At 42.4% G+C, this 21,048-nt stretch overlaps 1 pseudogene; it reads right to left on the bottom strand.

Annotated features, from left to right (window-relative positions):
- Positions 1 to 1,496: 1,496 nt before the first annotated feature.
- LOC144307828 (protein lin-28 homolog A pseudogene) lies at positions 1,497 to 2,154 on the bottom strand (annotated as a pseudogene).
- Positions 2,155 to 21,048: the final 18,894 nt, after the last annotated feature.

The following is a 21,048-nucleotide window of genomic DNA, read 5'->3' as shown; positions in this document are numbered from 1 at the left end:
TATCCTTTAACTACCACGACACTAATCACTGCTGCAGCAGGGCAGGACACTGGCTCTGGACACTGCAAAGAAGCCATGGCTTATGGTCTCTCTGGAAGTCAACAAGAAAAGCCCAGAATTTATAAAGGTTAAGAAAGTTAGCCTTTGCTTCATACACCGCATCCCTGGGCAGCTCAAGATGGGTTCCAGAGTTACTATTCTTAAACCTATCCTTACCAACTCATCTTTAAAACACGCGCACGCACGCACACACACACACACCCTGTTGTGCATGGTAGGCCTAGCCCAATCCAGCAAAGGATGGATCCGGTATGTAAAGTGAGTCCCGTGCCCTGGGATTAGAAGTCTGGAACAGGAATCCTTTATTAAACGTATAGACAACCCTCAACTAATCCTGGCTTCCCCTCCGCACCTTTTAGTTGGTGCAGCCTCTCCTAACGTTACTTCCTATACCAGCTTTTCCTGTTTAGACCAATTTCCAATCTTCCACTAGAAGGAGATCAAGTCATGGAGCAACTGAGTTAAAATCTCATCTCCCATGGAACACTGAAGGTAGAGGGGTTTCAAGAGAACACTATGGCAGAAAAGCCAGCTCTAATTGGCAAAAATGAGGTAGTTCAATAGGCTATGCACTCCAAATAGTTGTTCTCCCTGGTGATAAAACAAAAAAGTATTCCTGCTGTGCAGACCTGGAGCTGCTGCTGACTTATCCCTGAGATTGCTCATGTACCTGAGAACACAGTGCAGGAATGAGGGCCTTAAGATTAAAATACACAAAAATACAAAAACCAGAATATTTATATTACGAAAAAAAAAGTTAAAATGCACAAGATACGTCATTCGCACACAGCTAGTGCAGTTGGCATCCTGGAGAAAGTGGGGCCCAAGGTGCGGTTGTCCAAGGGAGCAAATAAATAAAATCCTATCAGCCCAGAATGGGGTGGGATTAAGCTTAGGAGCAGGAGGTCTGTAGCTCCAACACAACAATCCCTGTGGCTACTGTCACAACCCATTGCTTGGGATAGTCCTCAGCACCCTATCCCAAGAGTGGGTTATGGGACAAGATGTAGAAAACCCCTGCCTTACCCCTTAGAGATTCCCTCCCCATAGAATATAGTGGTCATGGGTTGGGCCCATCAATCTGGTCTCATGCTTCATCTCTACACTCTGGCATGGGAAAAATTATTATTACATGTCCTTCTTTGAAAGGAAAACAACTTCCCTATCCACGCTACTTTCAAAAGCTGGAGATCTGAGGGTGGAGACTCAGGTAAAGCACACGGGGAGGGATTTTCTTCAGAACTCTCCACAAGCATTTGGATAGAGCACGGTTGTAATTCATTTGCCTCACCCCTTCCCCCCTACCCTGCCAAGAGGGAAGAGGGGGTGATGCTGTGGGACCCTGGCCTGAGATATATGGCAGAGCCAGCTGCCCCCTACCCACCTTGTCCCCACTTTCTCCACTCTGCCGATTGATGCCTGCTCCTCCAAACTTCCTGATCACAAAAAGAAATTACCCCCACCCACTGTAGCTCAATTCTGGGCCTCTGGGAGTAGGGCAGGGCTATGGATCTCTTCTTCTTCTTCCTCCTGAAAGTAGGCTGGCTTTCCCTGTGAGCTGGGGGCCTGCTGGGCCTTCAGTGGACACGAGGCTACCATATGGCTGATGCTCTGGCAGAAATGGCACTTCTTGGGCTGGGGTGGCAGCTTGCATTCCTTGGCATGGTGGTCTAGACCTCCACAGTTGTAGCACCTGTCTCCCTTTGATCTGCGCTTCTGCATGTTCTTCCCTTTGGGCCGCCTCTCACTTCCAATACAAAATACTCCACCAGGTCCAGTGACCCGGATAGATTCTAAGCCTTTAGCAGACTTCTTAAAGGTGAACTCCACCGCCTCACCCTCCTTCAGGCTCCGGAAGCCCTCCATGTGCAGCTTGCTCTGGTGCACAAAGACATCCACCGGGGGGTCAAGCGCGACCCCGGCGCGGGCGGTCATGGACAGGAAGCCGAACCCCATGCGCACGTTGAACCACTTACAGATGCCGGCACCGTGCAGCAGCTGCGGCTCCTCTGCCGCCCGGGCGGCGTCCTCCGGCGCCTCCTCCGGCGCCTTGGCGCAGCCACCTGCAAACTGCTGGTTTGACACAGAGCCCATGGTAGTCGGCTGAGCCCGCGGCCCCGGGCCCCTGGTCGGGTGGCTGCTGGCCCCAGAGAAGTCCGGAGGCAAAGGCCATAAGAGACTCTTAACTATAGGGAACAAACTGAAAGTTGCTGGAGAAGAAGTAGGCAGGGATAGGGTAATTGGGTGATGGGCACTTGATGTAGTAAGCACTGAGTGTTATATGCAATTGATGAATCACTAAATTCTACCCCTGCAACTAATAATACACTATATGTTAATTCAATTGAATTTAAATTAAAAAAATTTTTAAAAACCACAGAGATGTTAAATGGGATGTTGAATGCAAGGAATTCCTTTATTCAATTATTCATTTTTCAGAGCACAAAATGAGAGTTAGGAGTGAGGAGAGATTCAAATTACATAGTAGATGTAATTTTAGGTGATGATAAGAAATTTTAACATTATACTGAGGCCAATGAAGGATATTCAGCACTGCAGTGATTTCATCAAGATGTTTATTTTTGAATGCTTTGATAGAGTTCTTGTTTGCAAGAAAAAGACACAGACTGAGTAATTTAAGCAGTCAAGGATTTAAAAGATATTTATTGAAAGACTTATAGATGCTCCTGTAGATCCAGAGGACCAGGGATGGAAGGTATGTAGCCTGGGAATGATGCTCAAAATCATGCTACAGAACTGATCCATTAAAGATATGAATGGCATTTCATGTGCAAAGACACTACAGCTCATATCACCAGCTCAAAGCCAGTGAGCACTGAATGTCATGGCTTGAACCAATATTACTGCTGCTTCTAAAAATTGGGTGTAGCTGTCATCAGTGTGTGTGGTTCTTTCTTCTTTGTGTCAGTAACTTTCAGTCTTGAGCAGATGTCTCAACAGCATGCATCTGCATTCTAGACAGTCTGAAAAGTGAGATTCTGGCATCTTCTGTTTTTGTAGTCAGAAATGGACTCTGCCTTGTAAGACAGTGATTCTCCAGACAGAGGGGTGGGATTAGAGAGCAAATGATATAAATAATGACAGATTCTCACTACAAAGATCCTTCTAGAAGTGATGTATAAGATGATAGGTTGACAAGGTATAAGCATGAAAGCAGGGAATTAGGAGACTATTATTATAATAATGTCAATCCTTACCACAGACTGATTCTCTGAGTAATCACTCTAGGTGCCAGTCAAAATGTCCTTTGATACAAAGAACAAAAGATATGGCTTAAAATTTCTTAAACAATAAGATTATTTTTGGCTTGAACAATAGTAAAGTGAGCTTAAATCAGAGGCTTTGACTTTATTTTTCTGTAGTTTCTTTGGCTGTGTTCTCAGGTATACATTAGCATCACCATTAGGTTACTTCCCTAATGGTGACCCCAAAATATGATATAGCTATTTCTGGTTTCACATCTGAATACTATCCAGAAGACAAGAATGTAGTTTTGGATACATTACAAGTCAGAGACCTACGATTTACCCTGATTGGCCCATTTGTATCACAGGAGAAACAGACTCCTCATTGAGCAGGGAAGCTCTCATGTGGGACTCAATCCCAGGACCCTGAGATCATGACCTGAGCCAAAGGCAGGCACCCAACCCACTGAGCCACCCAGGTGCTCCTACCACCATTTATTTCTAGAATTCATTTCATCCTGGTAAACTGAAACTCTGTACCCATTAAGCAATAGCTCCCATTTCCTCCTCTCCAACCACAGAAAATCCCCATTCTGTCTATCTGTATGAATTTGACTACTCTAGGACATTATGTAAGTGGAATTATACAATATTTTTTGTGACTAGCTTATTTTACTTAACATGGTGTCTTGTTGGTTCATCCATGATGCAACTTACATAAGAATTCCAAAAAAAAATTCTCTTCCTATTTTTTCTTAATATTCGTAAGAACATTTGACATGAGATTTACCCTCTTAACAAAATTTAAAATGTACAATACAGTGTTGCTAACTATGTGAACATGGGGAACATCAGATTTCTAAAACTCATCTATCCTACATACCTGAAACTTTATGATTCTTGAATAGCAACTCCCATTTTGCACTATTTCCAGGCCCTGAAAACCATTATTCCATTCTGCTTCTATGAGTTGAACTATATTAGATAACTTATATAAGTGAAATCATGTATATTTGTCTTTCGGTGACTGGCTTTTTTCACTTACCATATGTCCTCAAGGTTCATCCATGTTGTCATATTTATCAGGATTTCCTTTTTTACAGGCTAAATAATATTCCTTTTTTTAAAAAAAATTTTCTTTATTTATCCATGAGAGACACAGAGAGAAAGGGAGAAACAAGCAGAGGGAGAAGCAGGCTCCCTGCTGGGAGCCTGATGTGGGATTCAATATCGGAACTCTGGGATCATGCTCTAAGCCAAAGGCAGATCCTCAACCACTGAGCCACCCAGGCATCCCAATAATATTCCATTATATATATATATATATAATTAAAAATATATATATAAATTATTTATACACTTTATTATATATATATATATATATATATAATACTTTATTTAACCATTCCTCTGTATATGGACATTTAGGTTGCTTCAAGAATTTGGCTATTAGGCAAGATGGCAGAAGCACCTGGCAGGGGGATGGTCAGCTCCCCCAGGAATATACACCTGAGAATCAGCACAGCAAGACCCTCCCCAGAAGACCAGCTAGAAGGACAGGGGAAAAGCAAGTAATTGACCAAGAAGCACTGGAAAGTTCCAGTGGCAGTCGAGGGATTTATACTTTATAGAATCAGAGGATACTCCGCCTTGTTTTTGTTTTCTGTTTGTTTCTCACCCCTTTTCCTCTCTCTCTTTTTCTCCTTTTTCCAGTACAACTTGTTTTTGGCCAATCTGCACTAAGCAAAATGAATAGAAGGAGAAACTCAGCACAAAAGAAAGAACCAGAAACAGTACTCTCTCCACAGAGTTACAAAATTTAAACTACAATTCAATGGCAGAAAGCCAATTCAGAAGCATAATTATAAAGCTACTGGTGGCTCCAGAAAAAAGTATAAAGGACTCAAGAGACTTCATGACTGCAGAATTTAGATCTAATCAGTCCGAAAATAAAATCAATTAATTTTTTATCATTTAAATATTTTCTAATTTTCTTTTTTTTATAATAAATTTATTTTTTATTGGTGTTCAATTTGCCAACATACAGAATAACACCCAGTGCTCAACCCGTCAAGTGCCCCCCTCAGTGCTCATCACCCATTCACCCCCACCCCCCGACCTCCTCCCCTTCCATCACCCCTAGTTCGTTTCCCAGTTAGGAGTCTTTATGTTCTGTCTCCCTTTCTGATATTTCCCACACATTTCTTCTCCCTTCCCCTATATTCCCTTTCACTATTATCTATATTCCCCAAATGAATGAGAACATATAATGTTTGTCCTACTCCGATTGACTTACTTCACTCAGCATAATACCCTCCAGTTCCAACCACGTTGAAGCAAATGGTGGGTATTTGTCATTTCTAATGGCTGAGTAATATTCCATTGTATACATAAACCACATCTCCTTTATCCATTCATCTTTCGATGGACACCGAGGCTCCTTCCACAGTTTGGCTATTGCGGACATTGCTGCTATAAACATTGGGGTGCAGGTGTCCCGGCGTTTCATTGCATCTGAATCTTTCGGTTAAATCTCCAACAGTGCAACTGCTGGGTTGTATGGCAGGTCTATTTTTAACTCTTTGAGGAACCTCCACACAGTTTTCCAGAGTGGCTGCACCAGTTCACATTCCCACCAACAGTGTAAGAGGGTTCCCTTTTCTCCGCATCCTCTCCAACATTTGTTGTTTCCTGCCTTGTTAATGTTCCCCATTCTCACTGGTGTGAGGTGGTATCTCATTGTGGTTTTGACTTGTATTTCCCTGATGGCAAGTGATGCAGAGCATTTTCTCATGTGCATGTTGGCCATGTCTATGTCTTCCTCTGTGAGATTTCTCTTCATGTCTTTTGCCCAATTCATGATTCGATTGTTTGTTTCTTTGGTGTTGAGTTTAAGAAGTTCTTTATAGATCTTGGAAACTTGCACTTTATCTGATACATCATTTGCAAATACCTTCTACCATTCTGTAGGTTGTCTTTTAGTTTTGTTGACTGTATCCTTTGCTGTGCAAAAGCTTCCTATCTTGATGAAGTCCCAATAGTTCATTTTTGCTTTTGTTTCTTTTGCCTTCATGGATGTATCTTGAAAGAAGTTACTGTGGCTGAGTTCAAAAAGGGTATTGCCTGTGTTCTCCTCTAGGATTTTGATGGAATCTTGTCTCACATTTAAATCTTTCATCCATTTTGAGTTTATCTTTGTGTATGGTGAAAGAGAGCGGTCTAGTTTCATTCTTCTGCATGTGGATGTCCAATTTTCCCAGCACCATTTATTGAAGAGACTGATTTTCTTCCAGTGGATAGTCTTTCCTCCTTTATCGAATATTAGTTCACCATAAAGTTGAGGGTCCACTTCTGGACTCTCTATTCTGTTCCATTGATCAGTGTGTCTGTTTTTGTGCCAGTACCACACTGTCTTGATGACCACACCTTTGTAGTACAACCTGAAATCTGGCATTGTGATGCCCCCAGCTATGGTTTTCTTTTTCAAAATTCCCCTGGCTATTCGGGGTCTTTTCTGATTCCACACAAATCTTAAAATAATTTGTTCTAACTCTCTGAAGAAAGTCCATGATATTTTGATAGGGATTGCATTAAACGTGTAAATTGCCCTGGTAACATTGACATTTTCACAATATTAATTCTGCCAATCCATGAGCATGGAATATTTTTCCAACTCTTTGTGTCTTCCTCAATTTCTATCAGAAGTGTTTTATAGTTCTTAGGGTATAGGTCCTTTACCTCTTTGGTTAGGTATATTCCTAGGCATCTTATGCTTTTGGGTGCAATTGTAAATGGGATTGACTCCTTAATTTCCCTTTCTTCAGTCTCATTGTTAGTGTATAGAAATGCCACTGATTTCTGGGCATTGATTTTGAATTCTGCCACACTGCCAAATTGGTGTCTGAGTTCTAGCAATCTTGGGGTGGAGGCTTTTGGGTTTTCTATGTAGAGTATCATGTCATCGGCGAAGAGGGAGAGTTTGACTTCTTCTTTGCCAAATTGAATGCCTTTAATGTCTTTTTGTTGTCTTATTCCTGAGGCTAGGACTTCCAGAACTATGTTGAATAGCAGTGGTGAGAGTGGACATCCCTGTCTTGTTCCTGATCTTAGGGGAAAGGCTCCCAGTGCTTCCCCATTGAGAATGATATTTGCTGTGTGCTTTTCATAGATGGCTTTTAAGATGTCGAGGAATGTTCCCTCTATCCCTACGCTCTGAAGAGTTTTGATCAGGAATGGATGCTGTATTTTGTCAAATGCTTTCTCTGCATCTAATGAGAGGATCATATGGTTCTTGGTTTTTCTCTTGCTGATATGATGAATCACATTGATTGCTTTACGAGTGTTGAACCAGCCTTGTGTCCCGGGGATAAATCCTACTTGGTCATGGTGAATAATTATCTTAATGTATTATGGGATCCTATTGGCTAGTATCTTGTTGATAATTTTTGTATCCATGTTCATCAGGGATATTGTATGTAATTCTCCTTTTTGGTGGGGTCTTTGTCGGGTTTTGGAATTAAGGTGATGCTGGCCTCATAGAATGAATTTGGAAGTACTCCATCTCTTTCTATCTTTCCAAACAGCTTTAGTAGAATAGGTGTGGTTTCTTCTTTAAACGTTTGATAGAATTCCCCAAGGATGCCATCTGGCCCTGGACTTTTGTGTCTTGGGAGGTTTTTGAGGACTGCTTCAATTTCCTCCCTGGTTATTGGCCTGTTCAGGTTTTGTATTTCTTCCTGTTCCTGTTTTGGTAGTTTGTGGCTTTCCAGGAATGCGTCCATTTCTTCTAGATTGCCTAATTTATTGGCATATAGCTGTTCATAATATGTTTTTAAAATCGTTTGTATTTCCTTGGTGTTGGTAGTGATCTCTCCTTTCTCATTCATGATTTTATTAATTTGAGTCTTCTCTCACTTCTTTTTATTAAGGCTGGCTAATTGTTTATCTATCTTATTAATTCTTTCAAAGAACCAACTCCTGGTTTTGTTGATCTGTTCCACAGTTCTTCTGGTCTTGATTTCATTGAGTTCTGCTTGAATCTTCATTAACTCTCTTTTTCTGCTGGGTGTAGGATCTATCTGCTGTTTTTTCTCTAGCTACTTTAGGTGTAAGGTTAGCTTTTGTATTTGAGTTCTTTCCAGTTTTTGAATGGATGCTTGTATTGCGATGTATTTCCCCCTTAGGACTGCTTTTGCTGCGTCCCAAAGATTTTGAATGGTTTTATCTTCATTCTCATTAGTTTCCATGCATCTTTTTAATTCTTCCTTAATTTCCTGGTTGACCCTTTCATGTTTTAGTAGGATGGTCCTTAACCTCCATGTGTTTGAGGTCCTTCCAAAATTCTTGTTGTGATTTAGTTCCAATTTCAAGGCATTATGGTCTGAGAATATGCAGGGGACGATCCCAATCTTTTGGTATCGGTTCATACCTGTTTTGTGACCCAGTATGTGGTCTATTCTGGAGAACGTTCCATGTGTACTTGAGAAGAATGTGTATTCAGTTGAGTTTGGATGTAAAGTTCTGTAGATATCTGTGAAATCCATCTGGTCCAGTGTATCATTTAAAGCTCCCGTTTCTTTGGAGATGTTGTGCTTAGAAGATCTATCGAGTATAGAAAGAGTTACATTGAATTCACCAAGTATAAGTGTATTATTATCTAGGTATGCCTTAACTTTGGTTATTAATTGATTGATATATTTGGGATCTCCCACATTCGGGGCATGTATATTGAGGATTGTTAAGTCGTCTTGTGGATATATCCTTTAAGTATGATATAGTGTCCCTCTTCATCTCTCACTACAGTCTTCGGGGTAAATTTTAGTTTATCTGATATGCAGATGGCTACCTCTGCTTTCTTTTGAGGACCATTTGAATGGTAATGGTTCTCCAACCTTTTATTTTTAGGCTGTAGGTGTCCTTATGTCTAAAATGAATCTCTTGTAGACAGCAAATAGATGGGTTCTGCTTTTTTATCCAGTCTGAAACCCTGCGCCTTTTGATGGGGTCACTAAGCCCTTCACGTTCAGAGTTACTATTGAGAGATATGAGTTTAGTGGCATCATGATATCTATTCAGTCCTTTTTTTGTGGATTGTTCCACTGAACTTCTTCTAAAGGGGAATTTTAAGAGTCCCCCTTAAAATTTCTTGCAGAGCTGGTTGGAGGTCACATATTCTTTTAGTTCCTGCTTGTCTTGTAAGCTCTTTATCTCTCCTTCCATTTTGAATGAGAGCCTTGCTGGATAAAGTATTCTTCGTTGCATGTTCTTCTCATTTAGAACCCTGAATATATCCTGCCAGCCCTTTCTGGCCTGCCAGGTCTCTGTGGAGAGGTCTGCTGTTACCATCATACTCCTCCCCATTAAAGTCAGGGATTTCTTGTCTCTTGTTGCTTTAAGTATCTTCTCTTTATCTTTGGAATTTGCAAGCTTAACTATTAAATGTCGAGGTGTTGAACGGTTTTTATTGATTTTAGGGCGGGATCTCTCTAATTCCTGGATCTGAATGCCTGTTTCCATTCCCAGATTAGGAAAGTTTTCAGCTATGATTTGTTCAAATACATATTCTGGCCCTCTGGCCCTTTCGGCGCCCTCGGGAACCCCAATTAAATGTAGGTTTTTCTTTCTCAGGCTGTCATTTATTTCCCTTAATCTATCCTCATGATCTTTTTGTTTGTCTCTTTTTTCCTCAGCTTCCCTCTTTGCCATCAACTTGCCTTCTATGTCACTCACTCGTTCTTCCACCTTGTTAACCCTCGTCGTTAGGACTTCTAGTTTGGATTGCATCTCATTCAATTGATTTTTAATTTCTGCCTGATTGGATCTAAATTCTGCAGTCATGAAGTCTCTTGAGTCCTTTAGCTTTTTTCTAGAGCCACCAGTAGCTTTATAATAGTGCTACTGAATTGGCTTTCTGACATTGAATTGTAATCCAGATTTTGTAATTGTATGGGAGAGAGGACTGTTTCTGATTCTTTCTTTTGAGGTGAGGTTTTCCTTCTAGTCATTTTGCTCAGTGCAGAGTGGCCAAAAACAAGTTGTATTGGGAAAAGGAGAAAAAGAGAGGAGAGAGAGAAGGAAAGAAAAGAGAAAAAGAAAAAAGAAGAAAGGAAGAAAAAAGAAAAAAGAGAAGAAAAAGAGAAAGAAAGGAAAAAGAAGGGTGGGGGAAGCAAACAGAAATCAAAAAGAAAAAAAAACCACGGTGGAGTATCTTCTGATTCTGTATACTTTAAGTCCCTTGACCTCCCCTGGAACTTGTCTGTCTAACTGGTCTCCTGGGGGAGGGGCCTGTTGTGCTGATTTTCAGATGTTAGCACTTGGGGGAGCTGCTCTGCCCCCTTCCTGGTGCAGGGGTCAGTGGGGATTGTTTACCCCGTGAGGCCCCTGGAGGAACAATCCCAGTGGGGCAGCCAGCTCTGGAGCCCTGGATTCAGCTCCCACAGGAACTACGGAGCTCCCTGTCCGCAGGACCTGGATGCTCCGGGGCGGGGCCGCTGATCTGCTCAGCTTGGGGCAGGAGCATCTTTGCAGTCCTGGGCCCTCCCGGCCTCTGCCTGTCCCGGGTGGGGAGGCCGGATCCTGGGCTGTGTCCCAGCGCCCTGTGCTCTGGGGCCTGCGTTGTTGGATTAGCGCTCCTGGCCGCACAGACCCCTCTGTGGAGCCGCCGTCCGAGCCCCCCGAGTTGCTCCTGGAGCCGCGCAGCCCCCTCCACACTGAGCCTCTTCCTCTGCCGGATCCGCCTCCGAGCTGCTCCCGGCCGCGCAGCCCCGTCCGCACAAAGCCACCGCCCGAGCCCCTCTGAGCTGCTCCAGGTCCAGCCGTGGGCACTGCAGTCTTTTAGGGAGCTCGGCCGTGGGGTATGGCGCACTCTCCTGGGCACGCAGATGTCTGTTAGTGTCCCAGGGAGCCTGAGGGCATCCCCGCCCTCCTGCGGTCCTGCTCTAACTGCCTGCGATGCCTTTCCGCCCAGGAAGATTGGTGCAGCTCCTGCTTCTCTGGGACGGAGCTTTCCTGTCCTAGGGGCACTCGCCCGGTCTTAGCCCGGCTCCTCGCGGGGCCCCTCCCCCTTGGATGCCTTTTGTTTCTTTATTTCTTCCCCCCCCCCCCCCGTCTTCCTACCTTGATAGAACTCTTCTCACTGTAGCATTCCAGCTGGTCTCTCTTTAAATCTCAGGCCGAATTCGTAGATTTTTCAGGATGATTTGAAGGTTATCTAGGTAATTTAGTGGGGACAGTTGATTTGGGGACCCTACTCTTCAGCCTTCTTGCCCCTCATCTCGAGTTCTTTTTTTTTAATTCCAGTATATCATACAGTGTTATATTAGTTTCCAGTGATACAATTCCATTTATCACCCAGTGTTCATCACAACAAGTGCACTCCTTAATCCCCATCACCCATTTTAATTATCCCCCCACTCACCGCCCTTCTGGTAACCATCAGTTTGCTCTCTGTAATTAAGAGTCTCTGGGGGATCCCTGGATGGCTCAGTAGTTAAACATCTGCCTTTCGCCCAGGGTGTAGCCCTAGAGTCCCAGGATCAAGTCCCACATCAGGCTGCCTGCATGGAGCCTGCTTCTCTCTCTGTCTATGTCTCTGCCTCTCTCTCTGTGTCTCTCATGAATCAATAAATAAAATCTTTTTTTTAAAAAGAGTCTCTCTCTCTCTCTTCCTTTGCTCATTTTTTTTTGTTTCTTAAATTCTACATGCGAGTGAAATCATATGGTATTTTTCTTTCTCTTACTAATTTCACTTACCATTATAGTCTCTAGCTCCATCCATGTTGCAAATGGTAAGATTTCATAATTTCTTATGGTTGAATAATATTCCATTGTGTATATATAACATATATTCTAGATCCATTTATCTAACAATGGACATTTGGGCTCCTTTTATAATTTGACTATTTTAAATAATGCTGCTATAAGCAGAAGGGTTTATGTATATCTTTCAATTAGCATTTTTCTATTTTTTGGGTAAATACCCAGTAGTGTGATTACTGGATTGTACTATTGTTTCTATTTTTAAATTTTGAGGAACTCCATACTGTTTTGCAGAGTAGCTGCACCAGTTTGCATTCCCTCCAACAGTGAATGAGGGTTCCTTTTACTCTATACTCTCTTCAGCCAGCATTTGTTGTTTCTTTTGTTTTTCACTTTATCCATTCTGATAGATGTGAGGTGATGTTGTAGATTTGATTTGCATTTTCCTGATGATGAGTAATACTGAGTGTGCATTCGTGTACCTGCTGGCCATGTGGATGTTTTCTTTGGAGAAATGTCTGTTCATGTCTTCTGCCCATTTTTTAAACAGGATTATTTGTTTTTGGGGGTGTTGAGTTTTATAAGTTCTTTATATATTTTGGATCCTAACCCTTTATTGGCTGTCATTTGCAAACGTATTCTTCCATTCAATAGGTTGCCTTTTAGTTTTGTTGCTTGTTTCCTTCACAGTGCAGAAGCTTTTTATTTTGATGTAGTCTCAATCATTTATTTTTTCTTTTATTTCCTTTGCTTCGGGAGATACACGTAGAAAAATGTTGCTACAGCTGGTGTCAAAGACCATTACTGCCTATGCTCTCTTCAAGAATTTTAATGGTGTCTTGTCTCACATTTAAGTCTTTAATCCATTTTTAATTTATTTTTGTGCATGGTGATAGAAAATGGTCCAGTGTCATTCTTTTGCATGTAAGCTGTCCAGTTTTCACAGCACCGTTTGTTGAAGAGACATTTTCCCATTGGATATTCTTCATGCTTTTTCAAAGATTAATTGACCATATAATTCTGGGTTTATTTCTGAGTTTTCCATTCTGTCCTATTGGTCTATGTGCCTATTTTTGTTCCAGTACCATTCTTTTGGCTTTTTGATTACTATAGCTTTGTAATATTGTTTGAAGTCTGAAATTATGATACCTTCAGCTTTGTTTTCTTTTTCAAAATTGTTTGACAATTGGGGTCTTTGGTAGTTTCATATAAATCTTAGGATTTTTTTTTGTTCTAGTTCTGTGAAAAAAGTGGTTGATATTTTTATAGGGATCCTTTGGGTAGTATAGACATTTTAACAATATGTGTTCTTCCATCACATGAATATAGAATGTCTTTCCATTTTTTATGTATCTTCTTCAATTTCTTTCCCCAATGTTTTATGGTGTTAAGAGTACAGGTTTTCACCTCCTTTGTTAAGTTATTCGTAAGTACATTATTATTTTTTAAAGATTTTATTTATTTGTAAGAGACACAGAGAGAGAGGCAGAGACATAAGCAGAGGGAGAAGCAGGCTCCCCATGAGGAGCCCAATGTGGGACTCAATCCCAGGACCCTGGGATCATGACCTGAGTGGAAGGCAGATGCTCAACCACTAAGCCACCCAGGGGTCTCTTCATTATTATTTTTGATGCAGTTGTAACTGGGTTTATTTCTTAATTTCTCTTTCTGCTGTTTCATTATTCATGTACAGAAATGGAATGGATTTCTGTATGTTCCTATATGTTCTGTATGTTTCTGTTGTTCCTGCAACCTTATAAAATTCGCAATCAATTCCAGTAGGTTTTGATGGAGTCTTTAGGGTTGTCTATATATAGTATCATGTAATCTGCAAATAGTGAAAATTTTACCTCTTCTTTTCCCATTCAAATGCCTTTTGTTTCTTTGTTTGTTCTGATTGCTGTGGCTAGGACTTCCAACATCATGTTGAATAAAACTGGTGAGAATGGACATCCTAGTCTTGTTCCTGATTTTAGAGGAAATGCTCTTAGTTTTTCAACATTGACTCTGATGTTAGAAGTGAGTTTTTCATATATGACCTTATTCTGTTGCCCTGCCTCATCTTACTGTCCTTCCTGTAGGGTGCCCACACACACACCTGGCAAAATCTCTGACCCATTATGACCTGGGCTGGCCTCTCCCCAGGCTCTAGGGAGGCAGTGTCAACAGGAACCCCACCAGGGTCAGAATGAAGACTGATGGGATTGAGCCTCTCCTGGCTCTGACCAGTTCTGGATTCTGCCCCAAGACTCAGTGACCCTCTCAGAGCAGGATGTGGCCTCCGGGGACGTGGTGTGCCCCACAAATCTAGGTCGCTGACCTAGGACAGCACTGGGAAAATAGGACACACCAGGGCAGGGGCAACAGGGACAGGCTGCTGGGCCACACACTCACCCACACTAGGAGACAAGATCCTCCACATCCTGGGTCTCTATCAGTCAATCACCTAGACCAGTGGGCCAGAGGCCAGGGTCCAGCTGACCTGCTGAGACCCAGCGCAGGAACCCCTAAGCTGCAGGTCCAGGTCAGGTCTGCTGTCCTCAGAACTGCCTCTCAGGCCCCAACCTCAGGACATCTGCCCCCATTCGGACCCCTCACAATCTCCAAACTGGGGACTCTAGCACCCGCACTCCCATGTGACTTCAGCTTTCCCCTAAAGGACAGGAAGGTCTCCTTCCCCAGGGGAAGGTGCCCACCCTCAGCTCTAAGCACCTGATAGCTGTTGAAAGTTCAATAAAGTGTTGCATTAAAAAAAAACATACACCTACTTTGTTGAGGGTTTTTATTATCAGTAGATGTTATGGTTTGTCAAATAATTTTTATGCATCGATTGATATGGTCATATAGTATTTACCTTTTTTTTGTTGATGTGATGTATCATGTTGATTAATTTGCAAGTACTGACCTATGTTTGCATTCTAAGACTAAAACCCCCTTGGTCATTATGAATGACTTTTTAAAATGGGCTGTTGCAAGGAATGCCTGGTTGACTCAGCAGTTGAGCATCTGCCTTCAGCTCAGGGCATGATCCCAGTCCCGGAATGGAGTCCCACATTGCGCCCCTTGCGTGGAGCTGGCTTCTTCCTCAGCCTGTGTCTGTGCCTCTCTCATGAATAAATAAAATCTTTTTTAAAAATGGGTTGTTGGGAGGAGGGGCAAGATGGCAGAAAAGAAAGGTCCCCAAATCACCTGTCCCCACCAAATTACCTAGATAACCTTCAAATCATCCTGAAAATCTACGAATTCGGCCTGAGATTTAAAGAAAGAACAGATGGAATGCTACAGTGAGAAGAGTTAGCGCTTCTATCAAGGTAGGAAGACAAGAGTGGGGGGGAGAATTAAAGAAACAAAAGGCATCCAAGGGGGAGGGGCCCCGCGAGGAGCCGGGCTAAGGCCAGGGCGAGTGTCCCCAGGACAGGAAAACTCCGTCCCAGAGAAGCAGGACCTTCACCAATCTTCCCGGGCGGAAAGGGGCTCACAGGGAGTTAGAGCAGGACCCCAGGAAGGGCGGGGATGCCCTCAGGCTCCCTGGGACACTAACAGAGCAACAGCGCACCACGGAGAGTGCGCCCAGCTCCCTAAAGGACTATAGCACACCCGGCTGGACCCGGGAGCAGCTCTGAGGGGCTCGGGCGGCAGCTCCGCGGAGAGGGGGCTGCAGGCCCCGGGAGCAGCTTGGAGGCGGCTCTGGAGGAAGAGGCTCCGTGCCAAGGCGGCTCCGGGAGCAGCTCGGAGGGGCTCAGGCAGAGGCTCCACAGAGAAGCAGCTGCACAAACGGGAGCGCGAATCCAACAGCGCAGGCCAGGGAGAATTGTGCGCCGGGGAAACAGCCCAGGATCCAGCCTCCCCCCAGGACAGGCAGAAGCCAGGAAGGCCCAGGACCGCAAGGACTCTCCTGCCCGGAGCTGAGCAGATGAGCGGCCCCGACCCTGGAGCATCCACGCCCCTACAGACTGAGACCTCCATAGTTACTGCGGGAGCTGAATCCAGGGCTCCAGAGCTGGCTGCCCCCACTGGGGTTGCTCCTCCAGGGCCACACGGGGTAAACAACCCCCACTGAGCCCTGCACCAGGCAGAGGGTAGAGCAGCTCCCCCAAGTGCTAACACCTGAAAATCAGCACAACAGACCCCTCCCCCAGAAGAACAGCTAGACGGACAAGTTCCAGGGGAAGTCAAGGGACTTACAGTATACAGAATCAGAAGATACTCCCCCGAGGTTTTTTGGTTGTTTTTGTTTTGTTTTGTTTTATTTTGTTGTTTTTGTTTTTTGTTTTTGCTTTTGGATTTCTGTTTGCTTCCTCCACCGTTTTTTTCCTTACTTTCTTTTCCATCTCTTTTTTTCTTCCTTTTTTCTTCCTTTTTCCTTTTTCTCTTATATTTCCTTCTTTCTCTCCTCTCTTTTTCTCCTTTTCCCAATACAGCTTGTTTTTGGCCACTCTGCACTGAGCAAAATGACTAGAAGGAAAACCTCACCTCAAAAGAAAGAATCAGAAACAATCCTCTCTCCCACAGAGTTACAAAATCTGGATTACAATTCCATGCCAGAAAGCCAAATCAGAAGCACTATTATAAAGCTACTGTTGGCTCTAGAAAAAAGCATAAAGGACTCAAGAGACTTCATGACTGCAGAATTTAGATCTAATCAGGCAGAAATTAAAAATCAATTGAATGAGATGCAATCCAAACTAGAGGTCGTAATGACGAGGGTTAACGAGGTGGAAGAACGAATGAGTGACATAGAAGACAAGTTGATGGCAAAGAGGGAAACTGAGGGAAAATAGACAATTAAAAGATCATGACGATAGATTATTGGAAATAAACGACAGCCTGAGAAGAAAAACCTATGTTTAATTGGGGTTCCCAAGGGTGTGGAAAGGGCCAGAGGGCCAGAATATGTATTTGAACAAATCATAGCTGAAAACTTTCCTAATCTGGGAAGGGAAACAGGCATTCAGATCCGGGAATTAGAGAGATCCCCCCTAAAATTAAAAAAAAAAAGTTCAACACCTCGACATTTAATAGTTAAGCTTGCAAATTCCAAAGATAAAGAGAAGATCCTTAAAGCAGCAAGAGACAAGAAATCCCTGACTTTTATGGGGAGGAGAATTAGGGTAACAGCAGACCTCTCCACAGAGACCTGGCAGGCCAGAAAGGGCTGGCAGGATATATTCAGGGTCCTAAATGAGAAGAACATGCAACCAAGAATACTTTATGCAGCAAGGCTCTCATTCAAAATGGAAGGAGAGATAAGAGTTTCCAAGACAGGTAGGAACTGAAAGAATATGTGACCTCCAAACCAGCTCTGCAAGAAATTTTAAGGGGGACTCTTAAAATTCCCCTTTAAGATAAGTCCAGTGGAACAATCCACAAAAACAGGGACTGAATAGTTATCATGATGACACTAAACTCATATCTTTCTATAGTAACTCTGAACGTGAACGGGCTTAATGACCCCATCAAAAGGCACATGGTTTCAGACTGGATAAAAAAGCAGGGCCCATGTATTTGCTGTCTACAAGAGACTCATCTTAGATAGAACGACACCTACAGCCTGAAAATGAAACGTTGGAACCATTTACCATTCAAATGGTCCTCAAAAGAAAGCAGAGGTAGCCATCCTTATATCAGATAAACTAAAATTTACCCCGAAGACTGTAGTCAGAGAAGAAGAGGGACACTATATCATACTTAAAGGATCTATCAAACAAGAGCACTTAACAATCCTCAATATACATGCCCCGAATGTGGGAGCTGCCAAATATATCAATCAACTAATAACCAAAGTGAAGAAATACTTAGATAATAATACACTTATACTTGGTGAATTCAATCTAGTGCTTTTTATACTCGATAGGTCTTCTATACACAACATCTCCAAAGAAACGAGAGCTTTAAATGATACACTGGACCAGATGGATTTCACAGATATCTACAGAACTTTACATCCAAACTCAACTGAATACACATTCTTCTCAAGTGCACATGGAACTATCTCCAGAATAGACCACATACTGGGTCACAAATCGGGTCTGAACCAATACCAAAAGATTGGGATCGTCCCCTGCATATTCTCAGACCATAATGCCTTGAAATTGGAAATAAATCACAACAAGAAGTTTGGAAGGACTTCAAACACGTGGAGGTTAAGGACCATCTTGCTAAAAGATGAAACGGTCAACCAGGAAATTAAGGAAGAATTAAAAAGATTCAGGGAAACTAATGAGAATGAAGACACAACCGTTCAAAATCTTTGGGATGCAGCAAAAGCAGTCTTGATGGGGAAATACATTGCAATACAAGCATCCATCCAAAAACTGGAAAGGACTCAAATGCAAAAGTAACCTTACACCTAAAGGAGCTAGAGAAAAAACAGCAAAGAGATCCTACACCCAGCAGAAGAAGAGAGTTAATAAAGATTCAAGCAGAACTCAATGAAATAGAGCCCAGAAGAACTGTGGAACAGATCAACAAAACCAGGAGTTGGTTCTTTGAAAGAATTATAAGATAGATAAACCATTATCCAGCCTTATTAAAAAGAAGAGAGAGAAGACTCAAATTAATAAAATCATAAGGAGAGATAACTACCAACACCAAGGAAATACAAACGATTTTAAAAACATATTATGAACAGCTATATGCCAATAAATTAGGCAATCTAGAAGAAATGGACGCATTCCTGGAAAGCCACAAACTACCAAAACTGGAACAGGAAGAAATACAAAACCTGAACAGGCCAATAACCAGGGAGGAAATTGAAGCAGTCCTCAAAAACCTCCCAAGACAAAAAAAGTCCAGGGCCAGATGGCTTCCCAGGGGAATTCTATCAAACGTTTAAAGAAGAAACCATACCTATTCTACTAAAGCTGTTTGGAAAGATAGAAAGAGATGGAGTACTTCCAAATTCATTCTATGAGGCTGCAATCACCTTAATTCCAAAACCAGACAAAGATGCAACCAAAAAGGAGAATTATAGACCAATATCCCTGATGAACATGAATTCAAAAATTATCAACAAGATACTAGCCAATAAGATCCAACAGTACATTAAGAAATCTATTCACCATGACCAAGTAGGATTTATCCCCGGGACACAAGGCTGGTTGAACACTCGTAAAGCAATCAATGTGATTCATCATATCAGCAAGGGAAAAACCAAGAACCATATGATCCTCTCATAAGATGCAGAGAAAGCGTTTGACAAAATACAGCATCCATTCCTGATCAAAACTCTTCAGAGTGCAGGGATAGAAGGAACATTCCTCGAGATCTTAAAAACCATCTACGAAAAGCCCACAGCAAATATCATTCTCAATGGGGAAGCACTGGGAGCCTTTCCCCTAAGATCAGGAACAAGACAGGGATGTCCACTCTCACCACTGCTATTCAACATAGTACTGGAAGTCCTAGCCTCAGCAATCAGACAACAAAAAGACATTAAAGGCATTCAATTTGGCAAAGAAGAAGTCAAACTCTCCCTCTTCGCCGATGACATGATACTCTACATAGAAAACCCAAAAGCCTCCACCTCAAGATTGCTAGAACTCATTCAGCAATTTGGTAGCGTGGCAGGATACAAAATCAATGCCCAGAAATCAGTGGCATTTCTATACACTAACAATGAGACTGAAGAAAGAGAAATTCAGGAGTCAATCCCATTTACAATTGCACCCAAAAGCATAAGATACCTAGGAATAAACCTAACCAAAGAGGTGAAGTTTCTATACCCTAAAAACTATAGAACACTTCTGAAAGAAATTGAGGAAGACACAAAGAGATGGAAAAATATTCCATGCTCATGGATAGGCAGAAATAATATTGTGAAAATGTCAATGTTACCCAGGGCAATTTACACGTTTAATGCAATCCCTATCAAAATATCATGGACTTTCTTCAGAGAGTTAGAACAAATTATTTTAAGATTTGTGTGGAATCAGAAAAGACCCCGAATAGCCAGGGTAATTTTAAAATAGGAAACCATAGCTGGGGGCATCACAATGCCAGATTTCAGGTTGTACTACAAACCTGTGGTCATCAAGACAGTGTGGTACTGGCACAAAAACAGACACATAGATCAATGGAACAGAATAGAGAACCCAGAAATGGACCCTGAACTTTATGGTCAACTAATATTCAATAAAGGAGGAAAGACTATCCATTGGAAGCAAGACGGTCTCTTCAATAAATGGTGCTGGGAAATTTGGACAGTCACATGCAGAAGAATGAAACTAGACCACTCTCTTTCACCATACACAAAGATAAACTCAAAATGGATGAAAGATCTAAATGTGAGACAAGATTCCATCAAAATCCTAGTGGAGAACACAGGCAACACCCTTTTTGAACTTGGCCACAGTAACTTCCTCAAGATACATCCATGAAGGCAAAAGAAACAAAAGCAAAAATGAACTATTGGGACTTCATCAAGATAAGAAGCTTTTGCACAGCAAAGGATACAGTCAACAAAACTAAAAGACAACCTACAGAATGGGAGATGATATTTGCAAATGACGTATCAGATAAAGGGCTAGTTTCCAAGATCTATAAAGAACTTCTTAAACTCAACACCAAGGAAACAAACAATCCAATCATGAAATGGGCAAAAGACATGAAGAGAAATCTCACAGAGGAAGACATAGACATGGCCAACATGCGCATGAGAAAATACTCTGCATCACTTGCCATCAGGGAAATACAAATCAAAACCACAATGAGATACCACCTCACACCAGTGAGAGTGGGGAAAATTTACAAGGCAGGAAACAACAAATGTTGGAGAGGATGCAGAGAAAAGGGAACCCTCTTACACTGTTGGTGGGAATGTGAACTGGTACAGCCACTCTGGAAAACTGTGTGGAGGTTCCTCAAAGAGTTAAAAATAGACCTGCCGTACAACCCAGCAGTTGCACTGTTGGGGATTTACCCCAAAGATTCAGATGCAATGAAACGCCGGGACACCTGCACCCCGATGTTTCTCGCAGCAATGTTCACAATAGCCAAACTGTGGAAGGAGCCTCGGTGTCCATCG

This window comes from Canis aureus, chromosome X (assembly GCF_053574225.1).
Source record: "Canis aureus isolate CA01 chromosome X, VMU_Caureus_v.1.0, whole genome shotgun sequence".
NCBI classification, from domain to species: Eukaryota; Metazoa; Chordata; class Mammalia; order Carnivora; family Canidae; genus Canis; species Canis aureus.
This window is presented reverse-complemented; position numbering and strand designations above follow the sequence as displayed.